The 22,833-nt window shown below is 40.2% G+C and overlaps 1 protein-coding gene across 9 annotated transcripts in view; it reads left to right on the top strand.

The window, feature by feature from the left end:
* Nucleotides 1-22,833, top strand: part of TMEM150C (transmembrane protein 150C) — an 83,266-nt gene that overhangs the window by 18,640 nt on the left and 41,793 nt on the right. The window contains exon 1 of one of the 9 annotated variants that reach the window (XM_060187941.1): nt 20,456-20,516. The exons of the other annotated variants lie outside the window; for them this stretch is intronic. The gene's annotated coding sequence lies outside the window, so the exon portion shown is untranslated. Of the gene's footprint in view, nt 1-20,455; nt 20,517-22,833 lie in introns of those variants that run through there. 9 annotated transcript variants of the gene reach the window in all.

Raw genomic sequence — 22,833 nt, 5'->3', positions numbered from 1 at the left:
TATAGTATTTGTGAAGTCCTTACCATGATCTGTGACCCAAAGTAACTTCCTTCTCACTGTTACTTCCTCCATATAACACAAATTTTGAACTCATTCTTTACAGGGGAAATAAAAGGTGATTGTCTTGGATGGTAATTGCATACCTGTTGAGCATCGAAGTGCTAGAAAAAGCCTTTGGAAGTCACATGATTTCTTTCTTTTTTTATTATTAATCCCTTTTGTTGCCCTTGTTGTTTTATTGTTGTAGTTATTGTTGTTATTGATGTCATTGTTGTTGGATAGGACAGAGAGAAATGGAGAGAGGAGGGGAAGACAGAGAAGGGGGAGAGAAAGATAGACACCTGCAGACCTGCTTCACCGCTTGTGAAGCGACTCCCCTGCAGGTGGGGAGCCGGGGGCTGAACCGGGATCCTTGAGCTGGTGCGCTTTGCACTATGTGCGCTTAACCCACTGTGCTACCACCCAACTCCCTCCTCCTCCTCCTTTTTTTTTTTACATTCAGTTACATTATTTTGGTTTTTTTTTTTTTCATGAGAAATGAAGCTTTAATTTTTTTAATTGGGATTAGTGGATTACAGATGACAATAAGTATAGTAGTTGGTACATAGTACATGTGTAATATTTCTCAGTTTTCTGCATAACACTCTAACCCCCCCACCTAGGTCTTCCTCCACCATCATGCTCCAGGACCTGAATACTACCCCCCAACCCCCACCCTAGAGTTCTTTACTTTGGTGTAGTACACCAAACCCATTCCATGTCCCCCCTTTCTGTTTTTTTAGAGATATAGAATATTTATTCTGTTAACACAATATAAAGTAATATACTATTTAAGGGTTGAAGAATTATTTGGGGGATATGCAGGAAGGCATAGAGATGACTTTGTTTAAGGATGTTGTGCAAATATTCCATGACATCCATCACTTGCACCTTCTCATGTAAAATGGGTCTGTGCATGTTAAAACTGTACAGGGACATGCTGGGGTGGTCCTGTCCCTACAGATTAGTAGGGACTCAGTCCCCTCTTAGGCAGTGGAGATCCAGCAGGGCCAATGATCTGGCCACCTTGGGGACCACATGCATAAGGAGAGAGTACTGGCAGATATCTTTACTGCTGCACAGACTGGAGAAGATGTCCTTCTGGCAGCACTGATGCACCGCCATCTTAGTTCCCTGGTAGAGGCAGAGCTTGGTAATGTAGAATGGAATAGGCCAGATGACTGTTTTTCCAGCAAAGATGCTCATCAGTGTGTCTGGGGTCTCATTTTTCATAGCAATTACAGACAGCTGATCTTGTGCAGAATCACATGTCATACAGCAGGTCACTCCCATAAGAATGTTGTGAGCGGGGTAGTGCAGGGTGGAGTTGCTGTCCTCTAGTGCACTGTGGGTATCCCTACCCCTAGGGGCCCTCATGGAGGGGTGGAGGGGCATATAGACATTTAGTGTAAGATGATATTAGAAGTTTTACTAATCAGTATTTAAACTTACTACATATCTTTAACTGAAATATTTTATTATTCTATTCTACTGTTTCCTGTTTCATTAAAAATAACAACTTTATTAGTCACAGAAATATAGTATCAAAAAAAAAGAAATATAGTATCTAATTATGCACCATTTAATGAAATTTTGATCAAACGCAAACTACATGTAAGACGATAGTACCAATAGGTTATATCATACTCTATACCATCATATAGTAGGTATATAATCTACTATATGTATAAATATTGGGTTGTTAGAAAAATAGTAACACAAAAAAACATGTCATGACTTTTCTGACAGCTCAATATATATCCCATAAATACACCTTGCCTTTATACTACCATGCAGTAGGTTATACATATCACTTGGTTTTCTATAAGAACACTACATGACATGAACATAACCACAGTAACAATGACACATGTCTCACATTGTACCCCTGTCATCATTAAGTGGCTAGTTATTATCATTATACTAGTAGAGCATCAGCATTTTCTTGCATCAGTTTCCCAGCTCTAATTCCCATAAAGAGGAGTATGTGATATCTTCACATACTATGAGGAATATTACTGGAGATGACTGACCTGGAGGAATAATGTTATATTGGAGATAAGCATGCTGTCCTTTGCATCTGGTTACAGTGTCTCTACTGTAATACCCAAGACTGCTCACCACACAAAAGTCCTTGAAAATGTAGTCCAGAACAAAAGCCAGTGTCTGTCATTATAAGACCTGTGGAAATGCAAGGGATAAATGGAGAACTGTCTGCCCACAAATGTTTCTTCATTTTGTACAAGAGGAAATTTACTCCACATTCACTGACAGTCATTTACTTATTTAAGCTTACACAGCTCTGGTCTCTATAATTACTAAGCCTATGCCAAAGGCACCTTCCTTCACAGCTAGTAGATGGGAGAGAGAGTATTTATAATAATTTAATAATTTGGAAGTGAAGTTGGCCCATATAGAAAGCAATGTGCTATGTGCTATGAGTAATTCTTAATAGATGATTTTCCCATCTTCTTCAAGAATTCCATAACAGCACTATATGAACAGAACTTGATATAATTTACCTACAAAAAGCCAACTAGTTGATATTTTTCAGCTTTTCAAACTAAAGACTTTAACTACTCAACTTTGTGGTGACAAAGCAGAGGAAGTCACAAGTAGTATATAATCTATGGCTATGTTCCAATTAAGTTTTATTTAAATATAGTATACTGACCCTATCTTAGGGACAAAAGAATGTTTGTCCAACTGCTACCTTGGACAGCACCACAAGCCTGAAAAAGAGGACCAGATGCTGGGAGCAGAGCTTCTCAACCTTGGTTGCACAATAGAATTATTTAAAGAGCTATAAAAACCCAGGCTGCATCTAAGACTTATTTTCACAGTTCCCCAGTATTCTAATGCCAAGGCAGTTCACAAGTGGTCAAGACAATCCATGTCCCTAGGTGCTCTGTAATGGCACCACTGGTAGGCTTGTAGCCAGCTAGTTGGGCAGGAGAGTGAACATATTAAAAACAGTCAATCCCTAACTTCCCTTACATAGAAAGACTCCAACTCAGTCTAGGTGCTGGGAGCCTACCTGTTTTCTCATCTGGTTGTCCCAGCAACAACAACTTCCTGGCTCTGTGGGCCACAGTGCAAATTTGGGAATGGATTGAACATCAGAGAAGGAAAACTATAGGTCTTATCGATCAAGTGACATGCCCTGTGTTTTCCATTTATATATTCAACAAATATTTATGCATTTTGAATTACTATGTGTCCATAATCTGATGTATTTGATCTGTCTACCTGGGGAGAATGATGTGCAGTTACCATACAGTAGGGCAAGCGTAAGAGTATAGAAGAGAATCATAGGTTGCCCTGACAGTACTCCAAAGGGGGCAGCTGTCTTGAAAAGGGAGTGAGGGGAATATCAGGAAAGGCATTCCAGAGTTGGTAACACCCAAACTGAGTCTGCCTGGATCAGGAGTAGGCACGACTGCCACCTCTCCAGATTCAAAGGAGGTCTCGAAACTTTACATCAGGCTCAACCTGATGCTGTTGACTGGCTACGGAAGAAGGGCAAACGCTAGAAGAAGGAGTAGGCACGTGGGCAAAGGGGAAACCAAGAAACCAACAGCAAAAACTTAGCAGTATCCTTCTAAGGTAAACACCAAAATAATTCCCTCCTGGTGGAGACCATTCCTGCTGTTTTCACACAACTCTTGGGCTCTTTTTAACCTAACTGGCCTTTATCATTTGTTTATCCTCTTAGTCATTCATCTAGCTGAGTGTGATTTGGCATTACTATGTGCAGACATCATCTGGGTACTGGTGATAGAGCAATGAACAGACAACACTCCTGCCCCTGGACAGGAACTTTATACTATAGTGAGGAAGACCAATTAAAAATAAACGAGGGGGTCCAGGCAATGGCACGTTGGTTAAGCATACACAATACAGGGTTCAAGCCCCTGGTCTTCAACTGCAGGGGGAAAGCTCCATGAGTGGTGAAACAGGGCTGCAGAATCTCTCCCTCTTTCTCTGTCTCTCTCTCTTTCCCTGCCTACCCTCCCCTCTCAGTTACTGTCTTTGTCCAATAATAAGTAAAAATATTTAAAAAGCAAAAATATACAAGAAAATATTCATATAATGTATGGCTGATGTGTTTGTAGAAAAAGAAATCATAGCAGAGAATTCAGAGGTTCAGGAGAATGTGGTCTGAGAACTATAAATCTACTGCAAAGTTAATTATCACTTCCTTTTTTTAATTTTTAAATATATTTTTTATTTCCCTTTTGTTGCCCTTTTTAATTATTATTGTTGTAGTTATTATTGTTGTTATTAATGTCATCGTTGTTAGATAGGACAGAGAGAAATGGAGAGAGGAGGGGAAGACAGAGAGGGGGAGAGAAAGACACCTGCAAACCTACTTCACCGCCTGTGAAGCTACTTCCCTGCAGGTGGGGAGCCAGGGGCTCGAACTGGGATCCTAACGCCAGTCCATGTGCTTCGCGCCACATGCGCTTAACCCGTTGCACTACTGCCCAACTCCCAATTGTAACTTTCTACTTTTCTGAGACTATACCTAGGTCCCTGCACCATTTTCTTCCTTTTGTATAGGCATGTCCACCCACATATGTCCATAATTCCATGTCTTCCTACAGGAACGTTAACTTGTGCCAACTGCATTTCTCATAATACCTCTTCCCCCCAATACTATATTTTCACTCCCTTTTAACTTTTTCACTTTCTCTTCTTGATTCCTGTATTCATTTTCTCCTCACCCCAGGAGAGTCATAGTTAACGGTTCTTGACCTTTTGACTGAAAATTGACCTCTCACCTTCCTGTGTTGGGTCACTGCATGGAAAGACTTGTTTTCCCCAGTTTTGAGACTCTGTGGAAAACCATCTTCCAACCCTTCTCATTGTTACTCTCCACCTACCTTTCCATCTCTCTTTGCATCTCTTAAAAACCTGAGGACCCAGCTCTATATTTTCTCATACCTTCATTTCTTCCTCGACTCCTGTTTTAATTTGTCAATGGCACCATCCTTACTAATATGACTTCAAAATTCATGGGACCTCTAATGAGTTCATGTCCCCTTAGCCATAGCTGCTCACTTCCATCCTTTCACTCTGATTCTTTACCAGTTGATACTTTTCAACTCAACAATTTCAGTTGTTTTACTCCATTCTCTGAACACTGCCCTGTAGTCTCTTTAAAAAAATTAGGGGGAGCTGGGTGGTAGAGTAGAAAGTTAAACGCACATGGCTTAAAGTGTAAGGACTGGCATAAGGATTCCGGTTGGAGCCCCTGGCTCCCCGACCTGCAGGGGAGTATTTTCACAGGTGGTGAAGCAGGTCTGCAGGTGTCTATTTTCCTCTCCCTCTCTCTATCTGTCCTGATCTATCCAACAACAACAGCAACAATAATAATAATAACAAGAACTATTAACAAGGGCAACAAAAAAGGAAAAAAATAGCCTCCAGGAGCAGTGGATTCATAGTGCAGGCACTGAGCTCCAGCAATAACCCTGGAGGCAAAAAAAAATTATCTTTATATACTTATTGGATAGAGAAGCTAGAAATTGAGTGGGAGGGGAAGATAGAGAAACAGAGACACCTGCAGCATTGCTTCACTACTTTCCCCCAGCAGGTGGGGACTAGGGGCTTGAACTCGGGTCCTTGCACATTGTAACATGTGAGCTCAACTAGATGCACCACCACTGGGCCCTATCCTAACTCTGTCATACCCTGTCATACCTTCACCTTTTGACTTTATTGGAATGCCCAGCTTTTTCTTACTCTATTCAGCTGTACAAACCCTTACATATGAAGACACTCTCATACCTTCATCTCTAAAAGGTCATGAGCTTCTGTGATTCATTTTCCCTGTGTCTAAAGTTCTTGACTGCCTGAGCCCTCCTTTGGGATCTTCCCTCTCTTATATTCCTCTCTGTATTGTGGTCTTGTATCTCTCTTCAGTTCTTAGTAACTCCTTCCCATCAACTAAGCCTTCACAGATTTCATCCACCCTAAAGAATTCTCCAAGGAAAAATAAAGTATATCTCTGCAATAGAATACTCTACAGTCATTTGAAATATTTATGGCTATATCTCAAGCCGGTAACACAAAGAAGTAAAAAAATATTGAAACAATTTTATTATTTTGTAATTTCTTTATTGGGGGATTGTTTTACAGTTGACAGTAAATACAATAGTTTGTACATGCATAACATTTCCCAGTTTTCCACATAACAATACAACCCCCACAAGGGCCTCTGTCATCATGTTCCAGAACCTAAACCCTCTCCCCACCACGCCACAGTCTTTTACTTTGGTACAATACATGAAACAGTTTTATTATGTGACTTTCTTTTTAAAAGCTTATCCAAACAATGCATTCATTAATATTTTATCATTTATTTCATTTTATTAAATTTGTGATTAATAAAATTGGTTACAAGATAGACCTGGTTCTGATAATTGTTTTGGTTGTGTTGGTTGTGCCCAGAGGGCCAGTAAGGAACTGGAATAAGTATTGGTCTTGGGGATGTGATACCTTCATTCAAATCTTAAGTTTTTATCTATTTAGTGATTATCCCAGCACATATATGTATACATAGTCAGTACAGAAGGTGGTTAAACAGCCAGGACTTAATTGGTAATTCAGGACAGTCCTCTATGTATAGAAGGGAGATTCTAGACCATTTTTAGTGGACATTCAAGGGGCAGAAGGGAAAATTAAAAATAGTTTTGATTACTGTGCGACTGACTCTAGGGTTAAGCTTTATCTTCTTAACCCACAAAAGGTTATTTTGATTTTCTTTAAAAAGAGTGACCTGATATGACTGATTCACACAAAGCATCTGAAATAACTTCAGCAAAAAATATTGATTATTTAATGTTTGGTGTGTTATTTTTTCAGTGGTTAGACCAGTAGTACAGTCCTATACTATTTGCACCAGAATTATAATTATTTGTCAGTTCTTCCTGATTACCTATTCTGGTAACAAGTCTCTTCTTATGTGAATTTGAGTCGACTAGATAAAGCTGGTTTTGGTAATTGTTTTGGTTGTGTTGGTTATATCCAGTAGGCCAGTAAGGAATTGGAATACTTATCAGACTCGGGGATGTGATGTCTTCATTTAAGTCCTGGCTGTTTAACCACCTTCTGTACTGACTATGTGCTTGGATAAGTCATTAAATTGATATAAACTTAAGATTTTCTTTTTTCATGAGTAAAATGTATGTTTATCTTGCACACTAGACTGTGAGCTTCTTCAGAGTTGGCAAGCTAACTCACATACAATTGGAAACTAGATATATAGATATATGGTCTGACAGTAAGAACCCTATAAATATTTCTTGAACAGATCAAGATCAGATTCACTATCCTTTCAAGGGGTATTTTGAAGAGCAGGGGGATGAACAGTAGGGTGTAGTGTGAAAATCCTCATCCTGGCTCCAGAATTGCTAGCAACAGGACATTCCTACCCACTGTGCATCTGTAATAGCATGACTGTACCTACCTCCTTGGGTCATGAGTATGAGCTATGCCCCTCACATAGCAAGTGTTACTGACATAAAACAGGTTTTATAAAGTGCTGTTCACATACTCTGAGGTCTTGCAAAAAAAAAAAAAATTGGGCACAGTGAAATATTTTTAGTACTTTTCAGTCTCTCCTGCCTAAGTGGTGGTAATTATATTCTTTTTCACATTTTCTAAAGCCCAGTTAGGTTTTTTTGTTAGTTTGTTTTGTTTTTTAACCCGAGCACTGCTTAGTTCTGTTTTATGGTGATGGTGCCGAAAATTCTATTAGGGAGCTCTAGTGCCTCAGGCATTAAAGTTTTTTTTTTTAATATATCTATTATTCTATCCCCCTATCCCTCATCCAGATCCTTTTAATGACGATCCACCTATACCTTGATGCAAAATGCAAAGTATCAGGTTCAAAGACTACTTCATTTGAGGCTGACCCAGCCTAGAACTGCTGCTTGTTCTCTTCTACTATTTGCTTTGTAAAAATAACTGGTCAGTTCCCAGGCATTACAGATTTTCATTTAATTTTATTTCTAATTAAAGAATTTTGGTGTTGGGGAATAAGAATAAACCTTTGTGTTTATTGTGCCCTATTTTTCCGTGTGTGTGTGTGTGTGTGTGTGTGTGTGTGTGTGTGTGTGTGTGTGCATGGGTGTGTTTTGAGGGCGAGAGGAGAGATGCCATAGTACTGCCCTACCATCCATGGAACTTTGAAGTAGGTATGTTAATTTAGTTTTCAAAATAAATTAGAATACGCTGTGAAAGAGGTAGTGCTGGGATTCAACTCCAGATCACTTTTTTTAAATAATTATTATAGCACCCTGTCTTTATGCCAATGTAAAAAGGAAAGCTTAATCAGTAAATAAAATCCTTTCAATGAGTACTTTTAAATAACCACAAAGCTTTGTAGGGGTTCACATTTCCCTAGAGGAAATTAGCGAGGATAAAAAGGAATAAAGTACAAAAGAAATAGTGCATTAGAAAAATAAAGAGAGTACCCTTCACATTTAAAGCCTCCAGAGTAACAAGTGCTAATCTCTACTCTGTTGGTGCATTAGCTATATGAGCAGAGAGAGGTGTTGGATGAATTACTTTGTGAACCTACAAATTAAACTGACTTTCTTCAGGGCTATTAAGTACATTTTAGAGATGGACTTAAAATTCTTTGTGTATTTGTGTTTCAACAGTTATTCCAGATGAATGTTAGAAACACTGTCAGATTCCAAATGAAACCCCATGAGGGTTTTCTTATTGCGTTATTTCAGATTTCTACATACATTTGGCAAGCATGACTTTTTTTCACAGCAATCTAATATATCCTCCAATAATATTTACATCTTCAGCCTTTGTGGGATTTTCTTATATACATTTATTTTAAGATTTTTTTAAAACTTTATTTAAATTGATAGGGCAGAGAAGTTGAAAGGGAAGGAGGTAGGGAAGGAGAGAGACAGAGAGATACCTGTAGTACTGCTCGTGAAGCACCACTGCAGGTAGGGACCCGGGTCTTGAACCTGGGCCCATACACATGGTAACGTGTCCGTTTAACTAGGTATGCCACCACCCAGCCCCCTGTACATTTATTATTATAGATAATACTAGATGTTGGATGGGTTTTGCTGCTGTTGTAAATTTATTATGTTTTCTTTTTTTTTTCTGTATAATTACAAGCTGTATTAACTTCTTTTAATCAGTCCTTTATGGGGGCACTTATTAACTTCAGTAGTAATTTAGTCAATTTATTCAGCCTTATTGTTGCAAATAATTTTTCTTTCTATATATATCTTATAGCTAGACTTCTTAATTTCTGTTTCATGTCTTATTGAATTGATAAAAACTGCCAGGACAGCATTAATAATCTTGGTAATATTATTTATTCACATACCCTAGTTTTGTTTGATAGCACAGCTCTCTTTATATCAAAGAATGGTCTTAACTGATGGTTTGCCAGGGATAGTCCCTATAGAATCATTCTAATTCTCATTTTCCTAGACATTTTGTTAAGGGATGAGCACTGAATTTTATCAGATGTCTTTTCAACATAGTCTTAGGGCTCTGATTTGATTTATTAGTATATTACCTTATACTACTAATAATGTATAGTTTCTTTTTAATAATGTATAGTTTCTGGGGTAAACTCCCATACCATGCTTTTTCTTCTGGTATACTGTTAAGTTTATATGCTGTTTCCTAAGTGGGACTTTTTACTCATATTATTCACCAGGGTTATTCATACACGTAAGTATGTACACTGTATACAGTTGCATTGGGGGCCACATTGTACAGACACTTTTGTAATTGGAAGTTTGAATGTTTCTGTTAGCATTTTTCTATGGCTTTGGAAATTCTTCTAAACAGTTTCAAATAGCTATACAATATGTTACAAGTCTATTATAGCTTACTTAATCCTTTCTCTAATTCACATTGCTTTATTTTTGCTATTATGCATAATTCAGAACGAAGAGCTTTATATATAAAACTATGTTCACATCACTGACTGTTTCAGCTATATATTAATTTCCAAGGGCTACTCCCCCCAACTAATTACTATAGATTTAGTGCTTACAACAGCAGAAATTATTTCTTCTAGTTCTGGAGGCCACAAGTCCAAAATTAGGATGTTGGCAGGGTCATACTTTCTTTGAAAAGCCTAGGGACTGTGACTCAGGAGGTGAACTGAGTGCAGAAAGATATAGAGATGAGGGGGAGAGATACCACAGCACTACAACTTCCCTCAGTGTTGTAACACTCCCATGTGATGTTCTGGAAGCTCAAACCTGGGCAAAGTAAGGCAGACTCAGGTGACTGTGTTTTGTCATGGTTATTGGCCTTATAGCCACTAGTCTGAGTATCTTCATTTACAGTCTAGAGGTCAAAGCAACTCAGTAGCGCCTACCTGAAAGGTCCCACCCAACACCACACCCCAGACAACACTGTTCTCACCCAAAATTTCATGACTAGAGATGATAGATCAGACAATACTGCTCCAATTCAAGACCTTAACATTGGGGAGGACGTCAAACTCTGGACCAGAGATCATTCCTCTTTACACTAAAAAATCTTCATCCCATGTACTTACTTTCATGAGTCACCTTTCCAATGGCACAAAGTAGATGCAGGATATTACTGCTTTTCCTTCCTTCCTTCCTCCCTCCCTCCCTTCCCTCTCTTTCCTTTTCCTTTCTTCCTTTCTGTTGTAATTAAATTAAAAGGGCCTTTGCTGAGGTGCGTAAAGGACTTGGCTGTGGCAGCTGGGAGCAGGTTTAAACAATCAAAGCTCTATTAGGGCAGTACTACATAGTGCCATATGTATATTTTAGGTACAGCAATTTAAGCAAAGCAGGGGTAATTAAGGTAATCTCACAAGCCCGTGAATTAGTCCCCCAAAGTTCAGTCCCACGTATGCATTTATTCCAGTCGGCAGCAGTATGGTGGGCCCTGGGAAGCCTCAGTTAGGGTCACCATGTGCCTCAGAAGGCGCCAAGAAATCAGGGGTAATAATCAACCTGGGGAGTCGGGCGGTAGCTCAGCGGGTTAAGTGCACGTGATGCAAAGTGCAAGGACTGGCATAAGGATCCTGGTTCGAGCCCGGGCTCCCCACCAGCAGGGGAGTCGCTTCACAGGTGGTGAAGCAGGTCTGCAGATGTCTATCTTTCTGTCCCCCTCTCTGTCTTCCCCTCCCTTTTCATTTTTCTCTGTCCTAACAACGACATCATCAATAAGAACATAATAACTACAACAACAATGAAAAACAACAAGGGCAACAAAAGGGAAAATTATGAAAAAAAAAAAAAAAAAAAAAAGAAGAAGAAGAATCGGCCAGACTCCCACCCCATCACCTGGAGCCCTAGTCAGGGAGCCCTGGAGTTCCCACACAGACATGATGGGCCTAGACCTCTAACAGATCCCTCTCAACTGTCACTGGTCATCTCCATCAGGAACAACAAAATGGACTCCTTTGCAGGCCCCTATAGGACCTTGCCCTCGATGTGGATCAACAATGGTAGGGACTGTTCCATTCTCCGAAGGGAGGCTGGATAACATACTCTACCTACTAACCAAGGAAGATGGGTTCTGAAAATAGTGCAGCCTGGAATGTTCCTAGCTGTGACCACAGAATGCAAACGCAGACCTACAGGGGATGCAGAGGTTACATAGGCTCCTGTGCTGAACACGGGCCCCAGATAAAATCGATGAGATTTACAGTTAACAATATTTATATACTTTCTCCACATTTGGGAACAACTCTCTTCCCTGATCCAGCTTTCTAGTCTTTTTTCCAGTGACGACACCATCTTCACAGACAGTAACCTGGATCCACCTGCATATTAGATGTCAGGCTCAGGCAAAAACTAGTAAAGTCAAGGGTCCACTGGAATATACCTTAAGTAGACGTACTAGCTTTTTCCAAAACAGAGACCTCAGATCTTCATCTGTAATATTCTTGCCTGTAGGTTCATGATCAGTCAACTATTTGTTCGGCTTTTTATCTTAATTCTTTATCAGTCACCAGGTTCCAGATGCTTCCATGATGATGACCCCAGGGAAGTGTGTCCTGGAGCTCCACCTCCCCAGATTCCTGCCCCACTAGGGAAGGAGAGAGATAGGCTGGGAGTATGGATTAACCAGTCAATGCCATGTTCAGCAGGAAAGCAGTTATAGAAGCCAGACCTTCCACCTTCTGCACCCCATAATGATCCTTGGTCCATACTCCCAAAAGGATAAAGAATGGGGAAGCTATCAAGGGAGGGGATGGGATACAGAGTTCTGGTGGTGGGAATTGTGTGGAAATGTACCCTTCTTATCCTTACAATCTTGTCAATCATTATTAAAAAAAGAATCAGCTAGACTTATGAGAAAGGTAATTACCAAGGTTTAAATTCATGTGTGTGAGCCAGGGAAGAAGCAGCCTAGGACAGCACACCCTTGTTTTATCATTGTTGTGGTTATTATTATTGTTGTTATTGTTGTTGTTGTTGGATAGGACAGAGAGAATGAAGAGAGGAGGGGAAGACAGAGGGGGAGAGAAAGAAGCGACTCCTCTGCAGGTGGGGAGCCAGGGACTCGAACCGGGATCCTTACTCTGGTCCTTGTGCTTTGTGCCACGTGCGCTTAACCCGTTGCACTACAGCCTGACCCCTTTCTTTTTTTTTTTTTAATTTTTTTTATAAAATAAAAAGTAGAAAATATTGACAAAACCATAGAATAAGAGGGGTGAATTTTCACACATTTCCCACTAACAGAGTCCCATATCCCATTCTCTTCATTGGAAGCTTTCCTATTCTTTATCTCTCTGGAAGCATGGACCCAGCATCATTATGGGGTGCAGAAGGTAGGAGGTCTGGCTTCTGTAATTGCTTCTCTGCTGGACATGGGCATTGGCAGATTGATCCATACCCCCAGCCTCTTTCTATATTTCCCTACTGGGCCAGGGCTCTAGAGATGTGGGGTTCCAGGGTACATTGGTGAGATCGTCAGTCCAGGGGAGTCAGGTTTGCTTTCCTGTGTACTAGCAGTAACAATCACAAGATATAACAGAAAAAAAAAACAAACATTAACAATGTGCAATATATAACACATGGAGGGAAAGCTTTGCTAAAAGTGAAAGAAAAGACCCATATTAATCAAGAGATGGTAAAAAGTTGTCAATTCTGTGCAAATTACTCATAGCAGTATGTTTTAAGTGGGGTCCTTGGACTGTAGGCATAAACTCTTTGGGACACTTTTTAAAATGCAGACTTTGGTCTCATGTCAGATTTAATAAGAATCACAGCAGGGATAGCATAGATTTTCAAGAAAATTATCTTTTAACCAATTCTCCAAGTGACTACTATGCATCAAGCTTTATGTAAATTTAATAAAACTTCAATAAGATTTCTACTTTATATGGAATCATCCAGGAAGAGGGCTGCCCTAACACATGTTCAAATGTGTGTGTGTGTGTGTGTGTGTGTGTATTTTTGGGGGGAGGAAGTGGTTATAGAGTCTGTAAGGTAGGAAATTTTTTTTATCCTTCTACCCTCCTACATTCTCTAGCTGGGACCCAGTAAACTAGACTGAAAGACAAATTACCAAAGATGAATCAATAAGATTTGCTCGTACATGCTTCCCACTTACGCATGGAAGCACCAGAGATGAGTAACTAAAAAAGTTGTTAGACTTGGGGCTCTGTACATGATACCTAAATTCCTAGAAGAAGGCAGAGGAAGAAGGGCTCTCAGGAAATAGCAGTTTATAAGGGGGCCCATCATAAACTCCAGGACTATATGAGTTTGCAGTGGTCATCTGTCTGGCTCTGAGAAATTAGAGTTGCTCCTTGAGAACAGATTTATGACAATTGAGTTCTTCTGTCAGGAGAATAAGGAATTTCAGGAATGCCAGTGTTTTCAGCTCAAAATAATTCTTAAAAAGTCATAGTTTCTCAAATTCTGTTTATGAGTGGGATCATCCTATACTTGTCTTTATCTTTCTGACTTAGCTCACTTAACATAAAGAATAACAGAAAGGGAAACTCAAAGCAGGATCTGACTAAATTTGGAGTAGAACCCTGGGTTGAGGGTGAGGGTACATGTTCAGCTTCATGGGGCAGGGGCAGGGGGATATGGGAGACAGTCTTTTGGTGGTGGGAATGGTGTTTATGTACACTCCTATCAATTTGAAGTCATATAAATCACTATTTAAGTTATATGAGAGGGCAAAAACTGATTAAATGTCTCAAACTTTTTAAAGCACAGACCGAGTCTTTTTAATGCATAGGCTAAGTCTTTGATATGATGACCTTCTTAAAAGCTTAGTCCAGGGAGAACAGAAGCAACCAGTGGCATAGCTATATACAAATAATGTCAAAAGACATAAAATATGGTGATGGTGTGTATGATACAGCAAATCCTAACAAAGGGATTTTTCAAAGTTAACCCAATTGCCAAAAAATATGATTATAGCAATAATTATTGTCTTCTTAAACCCTAAGACAGCAGAATCCTCCCACTTCCTCTATAAAGCCTGTATTTCCCCCAGTCCTGGAACCTCTAGGGTGGGGCTCACTTTTCTGCATGCTTCTCTCAATTCATACCAAATGATATTGCATCCGCCGATCCGAACCTGATCAATTCAACAAGTACCACCTCAGCATGCTTCACTTCAGACTGTGTCCAGAGACGTCAGGCGTGGAATGTCAACCCTTCACCCTCATTACTCGGGTGAGACCTTTCCTTTCATGGTATTCTTTAATTCCATTCCAGGAGGTTCAATTCCTAACAAAGTCCCAAAACTTAGAAATAGACCAGGTCCCATAAGATAGAGCGTATATTCACATGTATCCATAAATTAGGGCAAAATATATACCTGAAAGCAAAAATACACAATAGTCTGTAGTGAGTCAGTATCAAGTTCATAATGAGATAGTGTCTACTTAGACTCAGATACTCTCCTCACCTACTTCCTAGTACAGTTCTCTCACTTACTCCAAAGCTAACCTTATCAAAGCAAGGACTGCCAAAGCTGAATAAGGGCAAGAGACTGGCATACTTTTAACAATGACTCTTTAGTCACTGTCACGCCACCCCATCAGCTAGGGCCCTATTCAGGGAGTCCTGAGATTCCCAAACTGACTTGATGGGCCTAGACCTCAAATAAATCCCTTTCTCCATTGTTACCGGTCATTTCTATCAGGAACAACACAATAGACCCCCTTTGTGGGCCCCCATAGGACCTTGCCCTCAACTTGGATCAACAATGGTAGAATGTTCTATCCTCCAAAGGGAGGATGGACAACATACTGTATGCTACACCTGAGGAAGGTGAGTCGATATTGGGGCAGCATGGAATGTTTCTACTCACGACCACAGAATGTGAGCTCAGATCTACAGGGATGCAGACGTCACATAGGCTCCTAAGCTGATTATGGGACCCAGATCACATCAAATCAATGGGGTTTACAGTCAACAATATTTATACCCCTTTCCCATATTAGGAAGCTATGCTCTCCCCTGATCCAGCTTTCTGGTCCTTTTCCCAGCCATGACATCATCCCTCCAGACAATAACTTGGATCCATCAGCATATCAGATTTCAGGCTCAGGCAAAAAGAAAAAGGAAAAAAAAAAAAAAAACTAGTATAGTCACAGGCCCTTTGGAATTTAACTGAAATATGTCTACTAGCTATCTACAAAATGGAGTACTCCCCAACTCTTCATCTGCACTATTTCAGCCCTTAGGTCCATGATTGGTCAACATTTGTTTGGCTTTGTATGTTAACTCTCTTGTCAACCATAAGGTTCCAGATGCTAGCATGATGCTGACCAGACATCCCTGGACAGACAATCCCACTAATGTGTCCTGGAGCTCTGCTTCCCCAGGGCCCTTCCCCACTAGGGAAAGAGAGAGACAGGCTGGGATTATGGATCAACCTGTCAACACCCATGTTCAGCGGGGAAGCAATTACAGAAGCCAGACCTTCCACCTTCTGCATCCCACAATGACCTTGGGTCCATACTCCCAGAGGGTTAAAGAATAGGAAAGATATCAGGGGAAGGGATGGGATACAGAGTTCTGGTGGTGGGAATTGTGTGGAGTTTTACCCCTCTTATCCTATGGTTTAATCAATATTTTCTTTTTATAAATGAAAAAAGAGAGAAAAAGAAAGATATACTTTGAGATGGCATATGTAGTTCCCCCTGAAGGCTTACTCAGCATTTTCAGTGTGTATTAAAGCAATGACATTGATTTCATTTAAAAAGATTATTTTAATGAAATTTCTAACTCATCTTCACCCTTATGAAATAACTCTTGCTTAGTTATCATGGTTTGGTATTTTCATGTAGCCTGAACCTTATTACCCTACAGTAGACATCTCTAATTGTGAGAGTCTTAGATCAAAAAGAAGTAGCTTGTTGGACAAAACTACAGTTGTAAGGCCAACATTTCAAAGGAAATGGGGGGAGGGAAGGGACCAACTTTGATTTTTAATATCTAAATATATTCAATAAGATGAAGGTTCTAGGTTTTAGCCACCATACATTGAGTAGAGCCAAAAGAGATTTTTCTGAACCACTAAGCAGAACTAACCACAAGATTGAAGTACAGCAATAACTGTTGTCTTAATTTTTTGTTTAAGAACATAAGTTGTATTTTTAAAAAAATAAATCAAGGCTTCTGGTCAATATATTTTTAAGGAACAAACTCTACTCTTGACCTTTATTATAGATTTTCTGTTAGTTAGGACTGCTTGTCTTTCTTCTTTTTCATTGCCAAACTTCTCTCGAAAGTAGTTCATATTCATCTTATCCATATCCTTTATCTGCCTTTCATCATATCAGTTTATCATCACAACGAGACTTCTGCCTCCATGCTTCTTTTTTATTTTAAATCAGTGATTCAACAATGATCAATAAGATTGTAGGACAAGAGGGGTTCTGTATTCTTTCCCCTTCATTGGAAGGTTCCCCACTATGCCTCTGGGAGCACAGACCAAAGGTCCTTATGGGGTGCAGAAGGTGGAGGGTCTGGCCCCCACAATTGCTTCTCTGCTGGACACAGGTTGATCCACACCTCCATTCCTCCCTAGTGGGTTAGGGTTCTGGGGAGGTAGGGTTCCAGAACACATTAGTGAAGTCATCTGCCCAGTGAAGTCAGATTGGCCTCATGGTAGCATCTGCAACTTGGTGGCTGGAAAGCATTAAGATATAAAGCAGAAAATTCTGTTTAATAATTAGGAACCTACAGGTAAGAATATAGCAGACGAAATTTGGGATCTTCATGTTGGAAGGAGCTAGGAAGTCTCTTTTAGTTATATTCCAGGGGGCCCATGACTTTATTAATTTTTGCCTGAGACCAATAGCTAACATATAGGTGGGCTAGGAATAGTGTCTGGGAAGATGGTGTCAGAATTGAGGCTAGGACTAGAAATTTGGAAAAGGGCAGCAAGTAGCTTCCAGGTATGGGAAAAATATATAAATACCACTAACTGTAAACCCCATCAATCTGACCTAGGGCCCATGTCTGTTCGTATTTAGCATAGAAGCCTGTACAACCTCTGTATCCCTGTCAGTCTGAGTTCACATTCCATGGTCATAGCTAGAAACATTCTAGGCTGCATTCATTTCAGGACCCCATCATCCTCAAGAAGCGGAGTATGTTGACACAGCCTCTCTTCGGAGAATGGGACAGTTTCTACTGTTGTTGTTCTACATTGAGGGCAATATCCTGCAGAGACCCACAAGAGGGTTTGTAATGTTGTTCCTGATGGAGATGACCAGTGATAGTGGAGAGAGGGATCTGTTAGAGGTCCAGACCTCTCAGATGTATGTGGGAATCCAAGGATTCCCTTACTAGGACCCCAGATGATGGGGTGGCCTGGTAGTGACCAAAAGGGCCATCATTAAGGTGTGCCAGTCTCTTGCCTTTATCCAGCTTTTGTAGTTCTTATTAATCTAACAAGTTAAGCCTTGGAGAAATTGAGGATGGTGAAATAGGAAGTAGGTGTGAGGAAGGTATCTATGTCTGAATAGAAAATATTTGATTAAGTACTTCATGGTGTCTTTTTTAGATCTTTCTACTTGCTTGCTGTACTTAGTTACTGCAGACTATTGTGCATTTTAACTTAGGTATATATTTTCCTCTAACTTAACTTCCTGTGTACATGTGCCCTATCCCTTGGGTCCTGGTCTAAATCTAGGTTCTGTAACTTAGGAACTGGAAATGGAACTAAGGAGTCCTATGAGCTAGGAGAGGTCTCACCAGTGTATTAGAGCTGGAAGGTTGATATCCCAGGCCTGGCATCTCTGGACAGTCCAAAGTGAAACATGTTGAGGTGGCACTTGATTGCACTGATTTGGTTGAGATCAACAGATGCAGTATCAAATGGTATGCATCAAGAAAAGCATGAAGAAAAACAAGCAAAGCGCTAGAGGCTCCAGGACTGGGAGAAATACGGATTTTACTGAGAATGAGGAAGGTTCCTTGCTGTCTTAGAGTTTAAGAAGGTAATAGATAATTATTATTTTAACCAGGTTATTTGGGAATTTGATTTACTTTGAATATCCTATGGTTAGGATTTACTGTACTACACAATACCTCATAAATCATAAGTGATTTATGTCATTTAATGCTGTTTACGAAGAACTATATCTTATATACACTGACAGGACTGGTATTTATGGTCTCCCTAGTCTAAGGTTATATAGGTGATTTAATATTTAAAAAACAAATTTCAAATTGGCGTATTGCCCCAAAGTAAAAGACTCTGGAGTGGGTGGGTGGGGGAATACAGGTCCAGGATGACAGAGGACCTATTGGGGTTGTATTGTTATATGGAAAACTGGGAAATGTTATGCATATACAAACTATTGTATTTACCATCGAATGTAAAACATTAATTCCTCAATAAAGAAATTAAAAAATATATTTCAAAAACAAAGCTATTATTAGAATTGCAATAACCATTTAAGCCCAGTGTTAGAATTTGATCAGTTTATTAATTTGAAACCTTAAGTGCTTAGATAAGAGGAATATATATTCAGAGCTGAAATCTATGCTTTTAAAACCTCGAGACATTCAATCTATTTTACCCCTCTTGTATTGCTTAAATAGTAGTTTATAAAACTATTAGTTAATAGGGGTATATATTAGCACCATTCTTACCAGAGTATTTTTACCTTGGTGCAATACTCCAAACTCAGTCAAATTTTGTTTTGTATTTCCCTTTCTATTCTTTCTCAACTTCTGTTTATCAGTGGGATCATCCCATACTCAACTTCCTCTTTCTGTCTGATTTCACTTAACATAATTCCTTCAGTCTTCATCCAAGATTGGTAGAAGGTGAATTCACTATTCTTAATAGCTGAGTAGTATTCCATCATGTATATATACCACAACTTTCTCAGCCACTCATCTGTTGTTGAACACCAGGGTTGTTTCCAGGTTTTGACTTATGAATTGTGCTGCTACGAACATAGGTGTACACATATCTTTTTGGATGGGTATGTTTGACACCTTAGGATAAATTTCCTGGGAGAGGAATTACTGGGTCATAAGGAAGGTCCATTACTAGTCTTGTTAGGGTTCTCTAGACTGCTCTCCACAGGGGTTGGACCAATTTACACTTTCACCAGCAGTGCAGGAGGGTTCCTTTGTCCCCACAACCTCTCCAGCATTTGTTGTTGCTGCTGTTTCTGACATACGACATTCTCACAGGGGTGAGGTGGTATCTCGTTGTCTTTTGCCTCCACAATTCTGCTTAAACTACTTTAATAAAGATCATCACAGGTTGATTAACTCATGAAATTCCTCTGCCTCTCCAACCTTAACTTACTTCTCCACAACCTTTGAGACAGTTGGTCACTTTCTCCTGCTGGAAAATTTTCCTTGGCTACCAGAACAAAATCTCTCTCCTTCTCCTTTCTTAATATCTAACCTCCCCCCCACACACACACACACACTTTCCTTTGCAGCATTCTCTTATCCTCCTCATCCTGGCATTCCTCAGTCCTTGGTCTTTGTACTGCAAATTGTCTCTTCTACTCTCTTCCCCACTCACCTCTCACTCACCTCTTCCCTTTGTGATGTGTCCCCTGAACTTCCCTGGCTCTGTCACAGTATGCTTTGTCTCCCAAATCTATGTCTGGCTAGACTGTTTTCCTGAACTCCAGCCCTCCAGATTTCCTGCCTTCTGAGCATTTTCACTTTTGCCTCAAAAACCATTTGATTCATCCAAGATGATGGGCAGAGTACAGAGGAAGTAGATATGAGTAGTATGAGAGATAGGAAGACAAGAGGGAGAGGTGTGAGAAGGGGAAAATTGTAGATGAATTTTATACTTTATTACTTTGTGTTGCAATGTCTAGGATGTTCTCCATCCCTTGGGCCCCCTTTTCTTCATCTGAGCTGTGGTTCCGAAATTGTGGTTCCTGGGATTGAAGCATCCGTATTACTTGGGAACTTGGAAATACAAACTATCAGGCTTCACTCTAAGCCTGTTGAATCGGAAACTCTGAGGTAAGGCCCAGAATTTTTTTTTTTAAAGTGTGGGAGTTTCATTTGAGAGAGAGGTAGGGGGATCCAGAGCATTACACCAATGCATGGAGTGCCGGGAATGAACTGGGAACCGCAGGCATGAAAGTCTGTAGCACTACCTGTTGAGCTATCTCCCGCACTTCAAAATTTGTCTTAATGAGCCTTCCAGGAAATCATGATGCCTGCTAATGTTTGAGATTCTCTGAGTGGGTGAGTTTCTTACCTCATATACAGAGCTCTCCCATCCTCTTAGATAAAATTAATGACTTCCGGGAGTCGGGCTGTAGCGCAGCGGGTTAAGCGCAGGTGGCAAAGCACAAGGACCGGCATAAGGATCCCGGTTCGAACCCCGGCTCCCCACCTGCAGGGGAGTTGCTTCACAAGTGGTGAAGCAGGTCTGCAGGTGTCTATCTCGCCCTCTCTGTCTTCCCCTCCTCTCTCCATTTCTCTCTGTCCTATCCAACAATGACAACAACAATAAAACAACAAGGGCAACAAAAGGGAATAAATAAATTAAATAAATATTAAAAAAAGATTAAAAAAATTAATGACTTCCTCTTTCGTTTGCTCATAGTACAATACTCATACCAACTATATAGCACTTATTCTGTGATTGTTGGTTCTTTAAGAGTCTTTCCTCCCCCAAAGATGATAACATCTAGAATTATTATTGATCTTTCTAGTTCCATATAGATCTTTATAGGTGATGCCTAACATAAAATAGACATATGTTATATTATCCCAAATTGCCTTTATTTTTCCTGCACTCTATGACCCGTCTTCACTCCCCCCTTGAATTTGGTTTCTGGTTTTGAATACACCATCAGAATGCAATCCTATCATACAAACACAGTGTTTTTATTGGATGAAAATTTCATCTTTATATGGGATGATCTCACTCATAGACAAAAGTTGAAAAACAAGATCAGAAGGAAAAACACTAAGCAGAACTTGGACTGGAGTTGGTGTATAGCACCAAAGTAAAAGACTCTGGGGTGGGGGTAGGAGGTTCTGATCCTGAAACACGATGGCAGAAGAGGACCTTGTAGGGGTTGAATTGTTATGTGGAAAACTGGGAATGTTGTGTATGTACAAACCATTGTGTTTTGCTGTCAACTGTAAACCATTAATCTCCCAATACAGAAATTAAAAAAAAATTCATCCTTTTCATAGCAGTCAGTGCACAAAGAGAGAATTAGAACCACATATGGGGGGGGGAGTGTATCTCTATATATTATTGGGTAATGATCTCAGCAACTCAAGAGTTAGTTATGCTCTGCAAAGCTTTTGTCTTCAGTTCTGATGCTGACATTTGAAGTCTACTTGGACTGATATTTGGGAAGTGAAAGGTGGATATAAAGGAGGTATGTGAAAAAGAAAAAAGAAAAAGAAAGAAAACTGGGTCTCATAAGCACACAGTGAAACTCATGACCATGAACCAGAATCCACAGGAACATTTTAGAAATAGTCCTCCTGCCTTCAGTTAGCATGGAGTGGATGTCCCTACACAGAACAGGAAGAGCAGACTCCTCTAGCAAGAAACTAAACTCAAACCTGAGGCAGGGAGTCAGGTTACGGTAGCGCAGCCGGTTAAATTTGCGTGGCACAAAGCGCAAGGACCGGTGTAAGGATCCTGGTTTGAGCCCCTGGCTCCCAACCTGCCGGGGAGTTGCTTCACAAGTGGTGAAGCAGGTCTGCAGGTGTCTGTCTTTCTCTCCCCCTCTCTGTCTTTCCCTCCTCTCTGTCCTATCCAACAACGACAACATCAATAACCACAACAATGTTAAACAACAAGGGCAACAAAAGGGAAAATAAATAAATATAAAAATAAATAAATAAAAAACCTGAGGCAGTAATGAGGAGCAGAGGAGCAGGAAGGGAAAGGAGCTGTGGGCCAAAGGGTTACCCGAAAGCCAGGTGAGAGCTAGCAGTGGGAACTACAGACACAACTGCCCCAGCCGTACAAGTGAAAAACCAAACTGGCTCTGTGTATCTACAGTTATTCCAGATCAATGTTAGTTTTTGTAAAGCAGTGACTGCTGTCTTACTCTCACCTTCAAAATCCATGTGAATTAGATTTGCAGCCCCTCCTCATCAGAAACCTACAGGGAGGGTATTTTGGGAACTTCTTCTTCTTCTAGCGTTTGCCCTTCTTCTGTAGTCAGTCAACAGCGTCAGGTTGAGCCTGATGTCTGCTTGTTGCTGGCTTTGAAAGTGACTGGGATCCATGTGGATTCAGTCGGCTAGGAAGGATCGTCAGTTTCCCCAATGAATGGGTACTCACGGGATGCACCACGAG

Source organism: Erinaceus europaeus, chromosome 3 (genome assembly GCF_950295315.1).
Source record: "Erinaceus europaeus chromosome 3, mEriEur2.1, whole genome shotgun sequence".
In the NCBI taxonomy this organism is placed as follows: Eukaryota; Metazoa; Chordata; class Mammalia; order Eulipotyphla; family Erinaceidae; genus Erinaceus; species Erinaceus europaeus.
Note: the sequence above shows the minus strand (reverse complement) of the source record. Positions and strands in the feature narration are given on the sequence as shown.